Raw genomic sequence first — 15,121 nt, 5'->3', positions numbered from 1 at the left:
GCATAAGGTGTCCCCCCTCCCCCCCACGCCATCAGTGGCCCATGAAGGCCACCTGGATCAGGCCCTAAGCTCACTGCTTACTTTCCATGGTGTGTCCAGAACCACGATGTCAAATTCACCAATGGGTAGAGCAGGTTTCTCTCTGCAGCCCCTGCTGAGGTCCAGGCCCGTCTCACCACCCATGCTGCAGTTGGCCATCCTGAGCGTCTAGGCTGGGAGACTTACGTCCGTGTTTGTGACCCAGAAGATGAGTTGGGGTGGGGGGAGGGAGGGGAGACACTTGTGAGAATTCAGTTTTCCTCAAGGAAAGAGGCTCCAATAAGAGGCCAATGCAATTAGCCAGAAGCCTTGGAATGAAAATCTTCCTTTCCCACTGGTGGAGGGGGCTGAGCCACTGCCTTGGGCTTCCTGAAGGGGAACTTGAGGCCCTGAGCTGGTTATGTGAGATGTGGGGGCAAAAGGTGAAGAGAGGGGCTCTGGTGACCTCAGTGTTCGGGCCTGGCTGGGAAGACAGAGCTCAGAAATTTGATCAGGGACTGTAGAATGCCAGACGCTTCCCACATTTCTCATAGGGCTTTCTCACCGAAACTGGGGGGTTCTTTTGAGTACCCTTCTAAGGATACTAAGCGTGTCCACCAATCTAATGGTGGGGGTGGGGGTAGCAAGCACTTCCATGCCTTAGGTGTTCTGGTCTCTGAAACCCCCATCAGCTTCCCGAGGGGAAAGGTGGGTGGGTGTTGGGGAAGAGGTCGAAGAGCCCCCCCCGGCACCCCCAGAGCACTCCACTGGGCTGGCGAGGTCCAGTGCTGGGTACTCCTGGGAAAGGAGGAAGTTCTTCCCATTTCTGGTTCTGGAGCTCCTTCACTGGGTTCAGGCCATCCTTCAGCCCTGTGGAACTGTCCCATGCCCCCTGAGGGCGGTGTCCTGGAACGAACCCCTCTTTCTCTGGCTGCCACCCCTGTGGCCTCCGGCTCCCTGACTCGAACACTTACGGGCGCAGAGTGAGAGTGGTCACCTCTTAGCTGTTCCGGGGGGGGGGGGCACGGGCCCTCCCCACACCTCAGCCCCGGGGTTGGGAGCGCTTTGCCACCCAGGCCTGCCCCTGTCAGGCGCGAGAGGCAGAAGCTGCTACGGCAGAAGTTTTGGTCTGTGGAAAGGAGAGAACACCGGTGCAGCTGAGGGAGGAGGAAAGAGGAGACTGCATCCCGGCGTCGTGGGTGCCGGGACCCGCAGCTGCACAAAGGGCCTCAGGGCCTCAGCTCTGAGCCACAGCTGTGCCCGCCCCAAGGAGGCAGGAGAGACCCCTCGCCTTGGTTTTCCATGCGGTAGAAATGGGCAACTGAGGAGACACATGAACAGCAACCAGACCTCCTTTATGCCTACCATGCCCCCCGAGAAAGTCAGGGTCCCGGGTTCAGGTCTACTTGGTCGTGAGCTGTCTTTGGGGGGCTTCTCTATCTTGTGGATAGAGACGGCACGGTGAGGTGCCGGGGGTTTGAGATGCCACAAGGTAAACGCAGACCGTCCTCCCGAGGTCAGCTTTACCAGATTACGGGGGAAAAACAACCGTGTTTCTGTCAAAATAGCCGTGTGTGTGTTATGAAGCAGGATGCATCCTTCACATTAATTTTTAAGGAAACACAACATTTCAAACAAAGCTCATACTTGGAGCCCCTTTAAGCTCCGCCTCTCAGATGCTCATTCTCTACTCCCTTCAGACAAATACTCCAGCCTCTGCGCCTCAGTTTCTTCCTCTGAGAAGTGGGCTACCAGTACTCCCATACTCGACAGGGAGTTCGTCAGGGTGAATGGCGGTGGGGATATGACGAAGAGCTGGACAGAAGCAGGCGTTTCCTCCCTCTAGGCCGGCAGCTTTCAGGCTCCAAGTGCTGCTGTCCCAGGAGAAAACTCTCATTTAATGGTTCTCTGGGCTTCCCCCAGCCGAGCTGGGTGTGACAACCTCTGTCTCCTGGCCATGTGCCTGGTCACCCAGATCTCAATGACCTGCAGACTTCCTGCCTCAGCCCTCTCCATCATGGGGACAGCCTGGTGCAGGACACAGGGATTTGGGCAGCGCTGGGCAGCCTCCAATACCCATCCCTAACCCCTTCCTCAGTCGCTGACCCTGGAGAAGCTGGAGGGAGAGGGGCTTGGGGGAGGGGACGGGGTATTCCTTCTTCCTGAGGCTCAGAGTACCAGGAGCATCTCCAGGGCTATCTCTAGGAAGGAGGTTGTGAAATGCCAAGCCATGGGCTGAATCTGGACCCCACCTATGTTAGTGTGGCCCCCAGCATACTTTAAAACTTGGAAAGCCCACCTAAAAAGCTGAATTTATTTCTCTTGAAAAGCTCAGGCCTGACCAGTTTGGCCCATAAGCCATTCATGGGCCAGAGTAAGCAGTCATGGCCACAATAGGCAGACTTTGCCATGGTCCCCACCGCCCTTAATGCCTCACCCCAGGCCCAAATGTCCACATCTTCCATTCCCATCCGCTGCCAGCAGCTGTGGACAGGACAGTGTGTCTCTGATGGCATCTCCGTGAGGAGAGATGTTTGGTCAGCTGGAGCGCAAGACCCACCCCCGGAGAGTGCTTTTCATTTAAAACTGGAGAATTTTTGACTCTCTGGAGTGGCTAGCGAGAGCAAGGTGGCAGGGGAAGGTTCCAAGTCCTTCTCTTCCTGTCCCCAAGGGTCACTACCAGCCCCACATGCTGCCCTGAGCATTGCAGGAGTCTGGGGCAGGGGGGTGCAGGTGTAGATCCCTGAGGAAGGTACAGTTCTGCTGGGGCTACCGGAGAGGAAGCCAAATGGTCACCATTTTCCATTAGTTGAATTCCTGACTTTAGTGACCAGTCTCATGCACTGCCTGGGGTGGGTGGGGGTGTCAGTCCTGAGGCATGCATGCATGAATCTCCCAGAACAGCTTCCCTGAAGGGAGTGGACCTCCGGGTCAGGCTGGGCATCCCCACTTCCCCAATCTCTCAGGTGGAGGGCGACCACAGGGCTAAGGTCAGGGCCAACTTTGTCATTCATTCATTCATTCAACTCATACTTGTTGAGTGCCCACTCAGGGCCAGCACATGCGTGAGGCACTACTTCCGACTGTGTGATCTTGGGCAAGTCACTCTCTCTGCACCCACTGCTCCTGTGTGTAAAGTCAGGGCATTGCAGCCTCCGCCTCCAGCGTTCTTAGCCAGAGGAAATGATGTGATGCTGTCCTGGCATACAGCTGGTACACAGTAAGCGCTCAATAAATGTTCCCCACGTCCGCGGTACTCTTACTACTGAGGCCCGTCAGCTCCCTGCCCTCTGCGGAGTCTCGCTGCCTCTGGCCTCTCCCCTCTGTCTCCCTGCTCTCCTCCCGCACCCGAGGCCGGACCCCAAAGTCGGCCCGCCAGGTGCACAGAGGCCCCATTCTCTGGACGCGCGGCCCCTCGCCCCTCGGGGGGACACTGCCCGCTGACCCTGCGACCCCGCGTTCGTGCGGGCAAAGAGGGGCCTTTTGTTCCCGGGCCGGCCGCCCGGGCCGCGGGGCTCCCGCCCTAATCCGGCTAATTACCGTCCACATGGCCGCGGCGCGCGCTCGCCCACCGCTTTCCCACGGCTGCGAAGAAAGCCCCTCAGTGCGGCTCCAGAACAGAGGGCGATTCAGCCGCCGGCCCGCGCCCCGCCGCCGCCCCCTCGCTGCGGCGTCTTCCTCTCGTCCTGTCCCCTGGCTCTCTCCGCCTGTCGTCAGGGCCTGGCTCCCGGACTGTGTCTCTCTGGTCCTTTCTCCGGCTCCCCCTCCGTCTTCTCTCTGTCTCCCCTTCTGCGCTCCTCTGCCTGTCCCCTCGGAGGACTTCTGGCTGTCTCTCTGCTCCCTGTATCTCCCCCATTCCAGGGTTCAACATGCCGGCTCACCTTGGGTCCATTCAGGGTGACAGGGTGCCTTAAGGCCTTCCCTTCTCTCTTTCCTGGGGACCCTGCGGTCCTGGCCCTTTTAAGGGTAAGGGGACCAAGGATGCTCTGGGCCCAAGCCATGACTCTTGCTTGGTTTGGCGGGGGGGAGTTCTGGGCTCTTTCTGGTGCAAGGCAGCTCCAAGACAGTGAGAAGCTAGGGACATGTCCAGCGCTGGGCCAGGGAAGGTGTGGTGGGGCTGCTACAGCAGCCTGTGAGGAGGGGGTGCTGAGTGGACCCAGGGTGCCCAGCTCATGGTGTCCTGTGGCCAGGCCACAAAGACAGAGCAACTCTGAAGCAGTCCCAGCCTTGGGGATAGCCACCAGCCCCAGTGGGGTTGGCCACGGAGAGGGTCTAGGTTGTCCTGGGCATGCACCTGGACCAGCCAGTCTGGACAAGGGCTCTTCTAGAATTTATTGGGAGCACATGTCCAGAGCGTTCTGGGCAGGCCACAGAATGAGTCTTTTTGGCCACTTTAAGGCCCAAGAAATTCATTCATTCGTTCATTCGACAAACATTTACTGAGTGCTTACTACGGGCCAGAAACTGTTCTAGACCATGAGGGAGAAAGCCATGAATAAAATAAAGATCTTGTGCTCCATGCTGTTGGGGGAGGCTGCGGGTAAACAGATAAGGGAAACAGATAGCTGTCAGATGGTAGGAAGGGCTATGGAAAAATGCTAAACCGGGAAGGTGTGTTGGGAGCTGGGAGAGGAGGGGAGCAGAGCAGGCCTCCCTGAGTTGGTAACACTTGAGCAGAGACTTGAAGTGAGGTCAGAGCGCTTTCACTCCAAGGGGGTGACAGGGCTTGCTGACAAGTTCCTGCCATAGATGCCAGGGGACTCTCCCTGGTGCCTTCAGGCCCCCATCACTGGGAGATGCTAAGACCCACTGTCACCTGCTGGAGGTACCCAGGTCACCAGGCGACGGTGGCTGGGAAGGGGCTGTCTGGAGGATGTATGCTACAGAAAAGTTACTACTGTCCCTCATTCTCTTGCCTCTTCCTCACCGCTGTTAGGGATTTCTTAACAATGGTGACCTTTGAACGAACAGATCTCAAATAAACCACACCGCCTTGTAGGAGGGATCCTGGCCAGGGCCGATGGTCTGTGTTGAAGGGAAAAGGAGGGCCCTCCTGTCTGCAGAGAAACCAAGGTCTTCTTGACACCCAGGTAATTGAGGAAAAAGGATTAGTGAGTTTTGTGAGCTCATAAATCACAGGACAACAGAGTGTTGTGGGTATTCAGATCAGGGGGATAAGAAAAAAGAAAAGGAAAATGCCCCCAGTGGGCTCCGGTTGGTCTCAACCAAAGCAGGAGAACCTGGGGAGTAGACGCAGGACAGATGGACATACTGTAGGACCCACAGTTGCTCACAGCTGGGAACTAGGGCCCTGAGGGAGTCTGGAGCCCCAGCGAGAACGTGCTTTTGTGAGTGTGTGTGCGAAGTATGGTGCGGGCAGTGTGTGTGTCATCTGCCTGGAGGGAGGAGGCCTGTGTGACCTTTCTCAGCCTCTCCCACCTGCTCACCCCCCCACCTGAATTGCCCATGCTGGTAGAGCCTGGTCCTGGCTGAACTCTCACTGACTCGGCTTCTGGGGGTGGGGGCAACGGTTGGTGGATGGTGAACAACCCCTCATTCCGCCAAACCGAAGTGGGGCTGGCCAGGTTTAGGGACCCAGGTACTCTCTACCCTGGACCTCCTTCCCTCGGGCCATGTTGCTGTGGACTTTGGAAGGAGACAAGTGCCACAGTCTTGTTCAGGATCAAGTGTAGGAAACCCCAGCGGAGTCTGGGAGCCAGGAGTTTTCTTCATAACCTGACCCTCACTAACTGGGAGACTGTGAGTGCACCATTGGAGCTCTCTGGGCCTCAGCTTCCTCACTTGGAAAGCAGGGATAATAATCACCACTCCTTGTAGGGTTACAGTAAAGATAAAATGAAGTAAGGACGTCAATACGCTGTGTCAGCTCGCACCTTCCAGGCTTTTCAGATCAATATCTTTTCATGTTGACCCATTACCCACACATCTGATTGAACCAAAAGTTTATACTTCCCTTATTTTGTTGAATGCATCGACCTATTCTATCTTACATTCTTTCATTCTGTTTTTGTAAGTCGGAGCACCTGGGTGGCTCAGCCGGTTAAGCATCCAACGCTTGGTTCCGGCTCAGGTCCTTAACTCAGGGTCGTGAGACTGAACCCTGTGTCGGGCTCCATGCTGGGCGTGGAGCCTGCCTAAGCGTCTCTCTCTCCCACTCCCTTTGCCCCTCCCTGCCCCCCCCCCACTCTCTCTCTCTCAAAAAAAAAAAAAGAGAGAGAGAGAGAGAGATTTATTTTTAAAAATTAAAAAAAAATAGGTTGTTAAGTCATGACCCATTGGGTCTCAAACTAGTTTGAAAAACACCACCATAAGTCACGGAATGGAATACAAAAGCATTTGTGGTTTCACATATATTGGAAATGGACAAGTAGGCAAATGGATGGTGGGTGGTAGGAGCCGCGTCTCTCACCGAAGGAGTGGGTAGCAGGTTACAGACAAGCAGAGGGAGAAGGCTAGAATGACCCTCGTGATAATGAATCGGAGTTGGGGACATTAGTGTAAACTCAGGTTCCCCTTAGTATAGACACAGGTGGTTGCACATAGAAGTATTTATAGATTTGCGTATATTTGACAGTTCGAGGGACACACAGGTTAGCGGGCGCACGTGTATTTCCTTGTTCTATCAGCTGGGAGGGCCTGGAAGCAAGGACACCCCAGGAGCAACAAGCACTCTTCATGCCCAGATCTTGGTTTCTGATACCATTCTCCGATGAATGAACCAGGGCTCCTTGCAGAGGTGGCTGATTCCAGGATGGGGGCAGGACATACACAAGACAACCTGGAGCACCTTTAAGGTAAAAAAAAAAGATCGAGTAAGTCAAAGGGACTTGGGAGCCAATTGAAAGAGCTCCAGTGACCAAAGCTGGGACAATTTGAACAACGAAATCAATACGTAGTATCTGATTATTACCCAAAGTATAAAATAAATATTCACGAGCAGATGTTAAATATGTAAATGAGGGAGACGAGACAAAATTCAGGTGTAGAGGAATTCCAAGTGCTTGATGAGACACTTTGTCCTCAAGGAAGAGCATAGCGCCCCGCTCCTTAAACAGGGACTAGGCATGACTTCCTTCCAAACAGTGCGGTCTGGAAACACCGCCTCAGCCAGGTGACCATGGCAGGCACGGCCTGGTAAGTAATATTGGTAGAACGTACTCTGGGTATAACGGGATGAAAATGGCACTTTACCTCTGTGGTCCTCCTTTCCAGACCTGTAACTCCAGTCTAATGTGGGACGGGACAAGCCCGAGCATCCTGCATCCGATATCAGACGGGCATCCTACAACGTGCCTGACAAGTACGTTCAAAACTGTCCCGATGGTCAAAAGCAAGGCAAGTCTGAGGACCTGTCACAGCCAGGAGGAGCCTAGGGAGACAGAACATCTAAATATAACGTGGTGTCCCGGAGAAGAAAAAGGATATTAAGGGGAAAAAAACCACTAAGGAAATCTGAAGAAAGTATGGACTTAGACTTTAGCAGTAACATCGGCAATGTTGTAAGGCTAATAATAACGTATCAGTATGGGGTTCTTCCTCGTGACACATGTCCCTCCCCAACCTAAGATGATAGTAACAGGGGAAGTTGGGTGTGGAGAATAGGGGAACTCGGTATTATCGTCACACTTTTTCTGCATCTAAAAGTATTCTAAAATAAAAATTGTATTTAAAAAAATTGAAGGCCTTGTGCTGGTAACTATTCCCAGCTTATGGCAGAGATAGGTGGAACTGAGAGAATGCCTCTGGGAAAGTTTCTAGGAAGTACAGGGAGGATTTCGGGAACTGGCCAGGGTTGAGAAACAGCTTGGGAGGCAGGGCCAGGAGGAAGGTCTGTACACGTCCCAGCCTGAGAAGAGGCACCAGAAGGAGAGGATGCCTTGGGATGGGGTGTTTTGGAGGCCTGCCCTGATCTGGCAGGCCTTCTGGAGGAGGTGAGTGGGTGAGGAGTGATAGCCTGGCCCCTTGCCCTCCCACCACTTCCTAGCTGAACTCATCATACTTCTGAAGCCAGCCAGCCCTGTTCCTCATCTGGGGGCATGCCTACCTGAGGAGCTAAGAGTTCAGCTCTGGAATCAGAGAAGCTCTGACACTATGCAGCTGTGTGACCTTGGATAAGGCAACACCCTCTCTGAGCCTTAGAGTGCTCATCTATAATGAGCGGTGAGAAAATGTGTGTCCAAGGGTTGTCACAGAGGTAGGTTGAGATATGCCCAGGAGGGCCAAGAGCTGGTGCACCCTGGAGACTTCACTGGTCCATGTGTGATGGTTCATTCCCCTTCCCTCTGATCTGCCCTGAGCAAGAGCTAACAGTCGGCAGCTCTTTCATTCCTAGGATCCAGTCCTTCCTGCGGATGCCAGGCCCGAAGTGGCAGTTTTAAAACAAGATCCCAAAGTTCTGACACTCCTTCCATTTGGAGGTGAGGTTTATATCCCCTCCTCTTGAACCTGGGATGGATGGATGGTTGCTTCAGCCAACAGACCATGGTGGAAGTGAGGCCATGACAGTTTCTGGGTCTAGGCTTTAAGAAACTGGGGCACCTGGGTGGCTGAGTCGGTTAAGCATCTGTCTTCGGCTCAGGTCATGATCTTGGGGTCCTGGGATAGAGCCCTACATTGGGCTTCTTGCTCAGCAGGGAGCCTGCTTCTCCCTCTGCCAGCCACTCCCCCAGCTTGTGTGCTTTCTCTCTTGCTCTCACTCTCTCTGACAAATAAATAAATAAAATCTTTAAATAAAAGAAAGAAAGAAGGAAAGAAAGAAACTGTCAGTTTCCGCTTCCAGTCTCCTGCAACTCTCACTCTTGGAATGCAGCCACCGTGCTGTGAGGAAGCCTGGGCGGCCGTGGAGGGGCCCGTGTGGAGAGGAACACGGCCCCCGGCTCTCCGTCTGGCTGACCTCCCAGGCACAGCCAGCTCTCACTTGCTAACCATGTGAGTCATCGTGCCAGGGGGTCCTTCTGGCCCCCGATGAGCTGCCCCAGCGTCCATCCGGTAGAGCAGCACCTGATCCTTTCCCACCACGCCCTGCCCAGACTGTAGACTCGTGGGCTAGACAGATGGCTGGGCATGTTTTAAGCCTCTAGCTTTTGGAGTTGCACAGCCATAGTAACCTCAATCTCCAGTAACTGGACCTTCGTCCCTGAGAGTGAGGTGTGGTGTGGTGGTCTGGCACATGGACTCTGGAACCAGACTGCCTGGGTTCGAATCCTAACTCTACCACACACCAGTTGTATGACTCTAGGAGAGTTACCTACTCTCTGTGCCTCCGTTACTTCATCTGTAAAATGGGGATAAGAACAGTAGATGTTGAAAAGATTAAATAAGCATAAAGCACAAAGAGAAGCACCTGGCACAATTATTCTGCCAACCCGAGATGCCAGACCTCCTCCCCACTTTGGAGGGTTATTGTCTAAGGTCATTCCTGCCTGGCCACTTGGGTCCCAGCCGACTTCCCACGTGCCGCCAGCCTGCTTCCCTGGACAATGAGTTGTTGCTCTCTCTATGCCGTGCTCACTCTAATGGCGTTCTGATTCTGATTGCCTGCTTACCTCCTTTTGGCTGGGCTGTTGAGGGAGTAAGAAAGAGCCGACAGGTGCATATAGAGCCCCCCACAATGGGGGGGTGTACTGAAGGGGAGAGTCTTCAGTTCATAAGCTTCACTGGGAAATAGAAGCTTATCATCCACGCATCTCGCAGGAAAACATTGATTTGGTGCTGAAATAAGAGTCCAGAGAGAATGGGATACCACGTGAGCGCATCCTGCCGCGGCCAAGCCAGTTTTCACCAAGTCTTTCCCCGGAACTGCCTGATGGCAGGCGGCAGACTCCGGAGGAAGCTAGTGTTGCGTCTTAATTAGATTTAGCCAGAGAAAAGTGAACACGACACTTTCACTTGTCTTCGTGCGAGCTCTGAGGACTCAGAAATGCTTTGCGTCGGGTGGCGCCCCAGGACTCACGTGACACTAGCTCCAGGAGCTCCCTGGGGGGCAGGAATGCAGGGGCTTCTTCGTTAGAGCCCTTCAAACCAGGAGGGCACTGAGGGAGGGTTTGGCATTGCAGGGGAATTTCTTTGAAATTCCCGTGAAAGGGAGGCACTCTTGCCCCAGCCTTAGGAGCAGGGAGCAGGGATTTGATGGGGCTCCAGGAAAGCAGCCTGAATTCTGGAACTTGCTGGTCCTAAAGCCCTACTCAAGGATGATCGTGCAGCCTCCAGCACCTCTCCCGCTGAGCCTTCCCTGGTGTCTTCAGTTCCACCATCGTGCCTGGAAGAATGAGCCACTTCTTAATGCCCGGAGAGTCATGCCGACGATGTCGACCTGCAGGAATAGAATCTGGAAGCCAGAGCCCTCCCTCCATGTCCTCAGGGGAGACAGAGCACAGGGAGGGTTGAGAGTCTGCACCAGAGAGAGAGGATCTGGGTGCATGGGGGGCCACCGAGCACCCCTGCTGGGAGGATGGGTTCTGCCAGCTCTGTACTACGAAGGGCTGGACAGGAAGCAAGAGGCTCCTGGTTTCCAGCAGGACTGGGGTCTGACTGCAAGGAGAGACAGAAGCCCAGCTGGGAGAGGTGGCTGTGGGAAGCAGTCTGCCAGAGCCCTACCTGAGACCATTCCCCCCCCCCCGCCCCCGCCAGGAGGAGTTGCCAAGAGTCCTGGTTCTGGAGGCGACCAGGGTCCGTTGAGTGGGGGCAATGTGTGGGAGAGCCCTGAGACTGAGTGGGCACTCTGCCACTGACCGTGGTGATGACATCAGGCAAATTCCTTAGCTTCTCAGAGTCCCGTTTATAAAACAAGGACAATGTCGCACTCCCATGCACACTCACACCGCCGCCACCACCACCCCCGTTTCCAGAGCAAAGGTTATTTTTGCTTGGAAAGTTCTTTGCTATGTCAATGTGTCCTGTGAGTCACCACAAGGAGCTAGAATAGGAGACATTCCGCAAATCTAATTGATCAGAGCCCTTGCTGGAGAGAGGAGTCTTTCTCAGAGCTAATGATCAATTCAGCAGTCCTTGACCCAGGCTGGGGGTCCAGTCGGATGCTCCCTGCAAGGCTCGGGGAGCAATGTTGCAGCACTGAATGGAGGTGCAGGCTTCTGCATCCCGGGACCCTCGTGGCCCTTAGCCTCCCAGGCCTTCTGGGTACCCCCGTGGGCATGGTGGCCAGGCAACCACCGTGTGCTCCCCAGCCCTGAATCCTGCAGCCCTGCCAGCCTGGCGCGGCCCGGGTCCCCCTCACAGGTCTGGTGTGCAGCTGGCTGGAGGCCCAGAATCTGTCAGCAGCTTCATTGACATGCTGCCCCAGCTCTGCCCTAGTTCAGGATTTCTGAGCCTTAAAGCACATACTCTGGCCTTTTCCTGCTTTCTCTCTCACCCTGGAAACAAGTCTCTGTCCCTGGGAGCCCAGAGATGATGGTGGGCTTGTGCCCTGGGGGCTCGCCTCCCGGTGCTGGTTGGTTGAGGTAGGGAGAAGCCCTGCAGAACCAAAGCACGAGGGGTGGGAGCCTGGCAGACCCACCCTGACCGAGGCGCTGTTTCTGAAATGCACTGCCTTGGAGGGGGGATTTTTTGTGGTTTGTCTCTCTGGTGAGGGTGCTTTTAAAAATTTGCACCAAAGTGTCAGATGTGTAAGTGGTGGCCTGGTTTGAGTACTGCCTTCTAACAACTTGTGGGGTTCAGCCCCATGACCCTGGCCCAGCCCCACCCCAAGATGAGGAGAGGAAGCAGCAACTTGTCCTCTCAGACCCCGCGCCAGCGCAGTGCCCCTCGCCAAGCCCAGGAGGGGAGGACAGAGTGGGTGACTGTGTGGAACATCTCTCAGCTTCCCCAGGCATTTCCCGAGCCCAGAATTCCTGTCACACCCCCCAGTGAGCGACGCGTTGGTGGGCATGACCAGGTGAGGGCCAGCAACCATGCTTAGTTTCCTTGCCTTTGAGACGCCATGATATTCTCTTTCCTGAAATACCCACTTAGGCACAGTCAGCATGAAATTCAGGGGGAGGTGCAGGCCTGTGACCCCCCGTTCAAGGCCCCTGCTCTAGAAGTAGGGTGTTGGCTTGGGTCTGGCCCCGGCTCTACTGCTCTTTCGTGACCTCTTCCCTGGGCCTCCATGAACTCACGTGGAGACCAGGATCTTGCGCTTCCCAGATGGGACTGGAGGACAATTCACTGTGGTGAGTCTGTGGCTGGCACCTAGCTGGCTGCCTGGGGGCTTCCCACCGGAAGGGGGTAGGTGTGTGGCTGCTGCGGGGGTCCCACCCAGATCCCTTTCCCCAGGGGGGCTGGGAGGCTTGGCTGCTAAGGCCCAGTGCTGCCCAGCCACCCGGGGTAGCCCTCCCTGACATTGGGTCCCCGGGTCCTGCCTGCAGCCAGGGACTGACCCAGGACGGCACAGGCCAGGCTAATGCAGCTGTGCACGTCCCACTGCAGAGCTCCCCTGGGATTCCTGGGACCCAGCAGGAGCCAGAGGCCACATCCTTGCTTTGGTTCCACCCCCTCCCCATCCTGCTTCCCCCTCACTGCCCTGCTCCTGAGAGCCCTCCCCGTTAACCCTTCCCACAGGGGGGCCCATTGCAGGCTCTGCTTGCAGGAACCTGACTAGAGACGCAGGCCTGGCCTGCAACAACTCCGAGGGCACCCGGTGCTGAAGTGTGGGTCGATGGGGTGGGAGCGAAGCTGGTCAAGCAGAGTCGTCCTTGGCCGCAGGAGCTCAGAGCAGACAGTGGGAAGCTCATGGGCCTGAGCTGGGGGCTCCAGTCTGGCCAGGGAGGCAGGCCATGGTTGGAGCTGCTCGGCCTGCCTTCTCTCTTCCCTTGGCCCCCACCCTGAGCCCGGCCTCTCGGAGTCCCATATGGTTAGTCCTGTCTTATAGAAGTGGCAACCGAGACCAGATAGTCACCTCTTCCCTAGGCCTTCGTCTTCAGGGAAGCTGGGGCCTCTGCCAGCTCCAGAGCCTGTGTCCAGCTCCCTGTCCCCTGCAGTCGCCCAGTCTCTGCCCTGGGGGTTGGCACAGGCCGGACCCTTGGCAGGAAAGAACTTGGGGGAAATTGAGAACCGGGTCTCCCCCTGGCGTGGGGAAAGGGCTTGACTGTGTGGGAATGGCTGGAACAGCTGGCCTGACCCGTGCAGCTGGCAGCTGAATTGTGAAGCTGGGGAAGTGGGCTTCCTGCAACCTTCCTTCCCCTTCCCTGCTGGGAGGAAGGGGTCTCATCCCCTCCTTCCCTTGTGCCGACTGCCACTCCCTGGGTGGACGGGCAGGTGGGGCAGAACTGAACACAAAGGCAGGGGGACAATGGGGGCAGTTCAGGCCCTGACACTGGCCAAGCTGGGGACTTCTTGGGGCTCCCCCCGATACGGGGGGAAACCCTGCCTGATCTCAAAGAAGACGGAGGGCCTGGACACTTGGGCCATTCTCACTTCCTCCCCCAAGTCCCTGCACACACCCCTGCCTACCTCCACATGGAGACACCCCCTGGGGCATTTGGGGAAGGGAAATCTGGAGGTTCAGAGAGAAGCCAGCGCCCAGCTGAAGGGCTGAGGAGGAGGGGGAGTGCCGGGTGCTGCACTCACCCACTGAAGCTCCATGTTGGACAAGGCTTCGTCACTGCTCCTGGGCCAGTGGCAGCTGGTCACCTACTTCTGGTGCTCAGCCTGGGGGGAGGGGCCGTCACCAGCACCAGCAGACACAGTGGCCCCAACGGCGGCTCCGATAAGCCTGGGCTCAGCTGGCGGAAGGAGGCTGGTGGCCCCGTGGCCCCGTGGCCCCGTGGCCCTGAGAGCTGTGGCCATTGTGCTTCCAGCGTGTTTCCCCCAAACCTTCCTTCCTCTCACTGCCCGGAGGCCGGAAAACCTTGGCTCTCTGGGCTCCCGGGAGGGGGTGGTGGCGTGCATTTGAACAGGGAGTGACTTCTAGTTTGTGAAAGCCTCAAAGCCACGGGCACAGGAGGTCAGAGGGAGGGGAAGCTGGTGCAACTCTTCTGGGGAGAGCTTAGCCATGTGGCTCTCCAACCTTGAAGATGTCCATGCTTCCGACTCAGCAATCCACTGCTGCAAAGACAGCCTCAGAAATAATGGAAAGTTCACACGAGGCGTGTGCCTAAGGACACTTCTCTCAGCCTTGCTTACAACGGATACCAGCCAATGGGAGATGGTACATTCACACAGCAGAGAGCCTGGCAGCTACTTGCACCTCGGTGGAATGATCAGCAAGGCTGCCATCAACATTCTGGGACATGTCTTTTGGCAGACATAAGCCACCTTTCTCTTGGATATATACCCAGGATGGGATGCTGGCTCAGAGGGTATGTGTATGTACCACCTGAGTTGATGTGGCTGAACAGGGAAGGTTCTAACATGTTTTACCTCCACCACCAGTGCCTGGGAGCCCTGCTTGTCCCGCCCACAACCTTCACCAACACTTAGTATTGTCAGCCTGTCTCGTTTGGGCTTTTCTAATGAATATGGAAAGGTGTTGCTTTGGGGCTTTAATCTGCATTTCTAAATATATGTCAACAGAAAAATGGGTAACAAAGGGTGGTATGCTTATAAGGTAGAAATATACACAGCAATTAAAAAGAATGAACTACAACTACACGGGTGAAGCTCAAAAAAAACATTATGTTGAGTGAAAAAGGCCAAATTAAAAAAAAAATACATGCTGTGTGAGTCCATTTATTTTTTGTTTTAAGATTTTATTTATTTATTTGAGAGAGAGAGCACAAGCAGGGGGAACGGCAGGCAGAGGGAGAAGCAGGCCCTGAGCTGAGCAGGGAGCCCAATGTAGGACTTGATCCCGGGACCCTGGGACTCCAGGATCATGACCTGAGCTGAATGCAGACCCCCAACAGACTGAGCCACCCGGGCGCCCCTGTATGATTCCATTTAGATGAAATTCCAAAACAGCCAAAATGAATCTAGGGTGATAGTGATCAGAACAGTTGCCTATGGTGGGGGTGGTATTGACTGGGACAGAGATGAGGGAACATTCTGGAGTGCTGGAAATTTCAATACCTTGACCTAGGTAGTGGTTAAATATGTGTCTACACACGTAAAATTTTATCAAGCTTAGTATCTTTGCATTTTGTTGTAT

At 55.3% G+C, this 15,121-nt stretch overlaps 1 long non-coding RNA gene across 1 annotated transcript; it reads right to left on the bottom strand.

Moving 5' to 3' along the window:
• Window positions 1–6,388: 6,388 nt before the first annotated feature.
• Window positions 6,389–10,497, bottom strand: LOC113246418 (uncharacterized). Its single transcript, XR_003312977.4, has 3 exons — window positions 9,585–10,497; window positions 7,231–7,408; window positions 6,389–6,826 (listed from the first exon to the last, which is right to left on the bottom strand). It is a non-coding gene; the product is annotated as an uncharacterized LOC113246418 (long non-coding RNA).
• Between the last annotated feature and the right edge of the window lie 4,624 nt (window positions 10,498–15,121).

Source organism: Ursus arctos, unplaced genomic scaffold, assembly GCF_023065955.2.
Source record: "Ursus arctos isolate Adak ecotype North America unplaced genomic scaffold, UrsArc2.0 scaffold_8, whole genome shotgun sequence".
Lineage (NCBI taxonomy): Eukaryota > Metazoa > Chordata > Mammalia > Carnivora > Ursidae > Ursus > Ursus arctos.
This window is presented reverse-complemented; position numbering and strand designations above follow the sequence as displayed.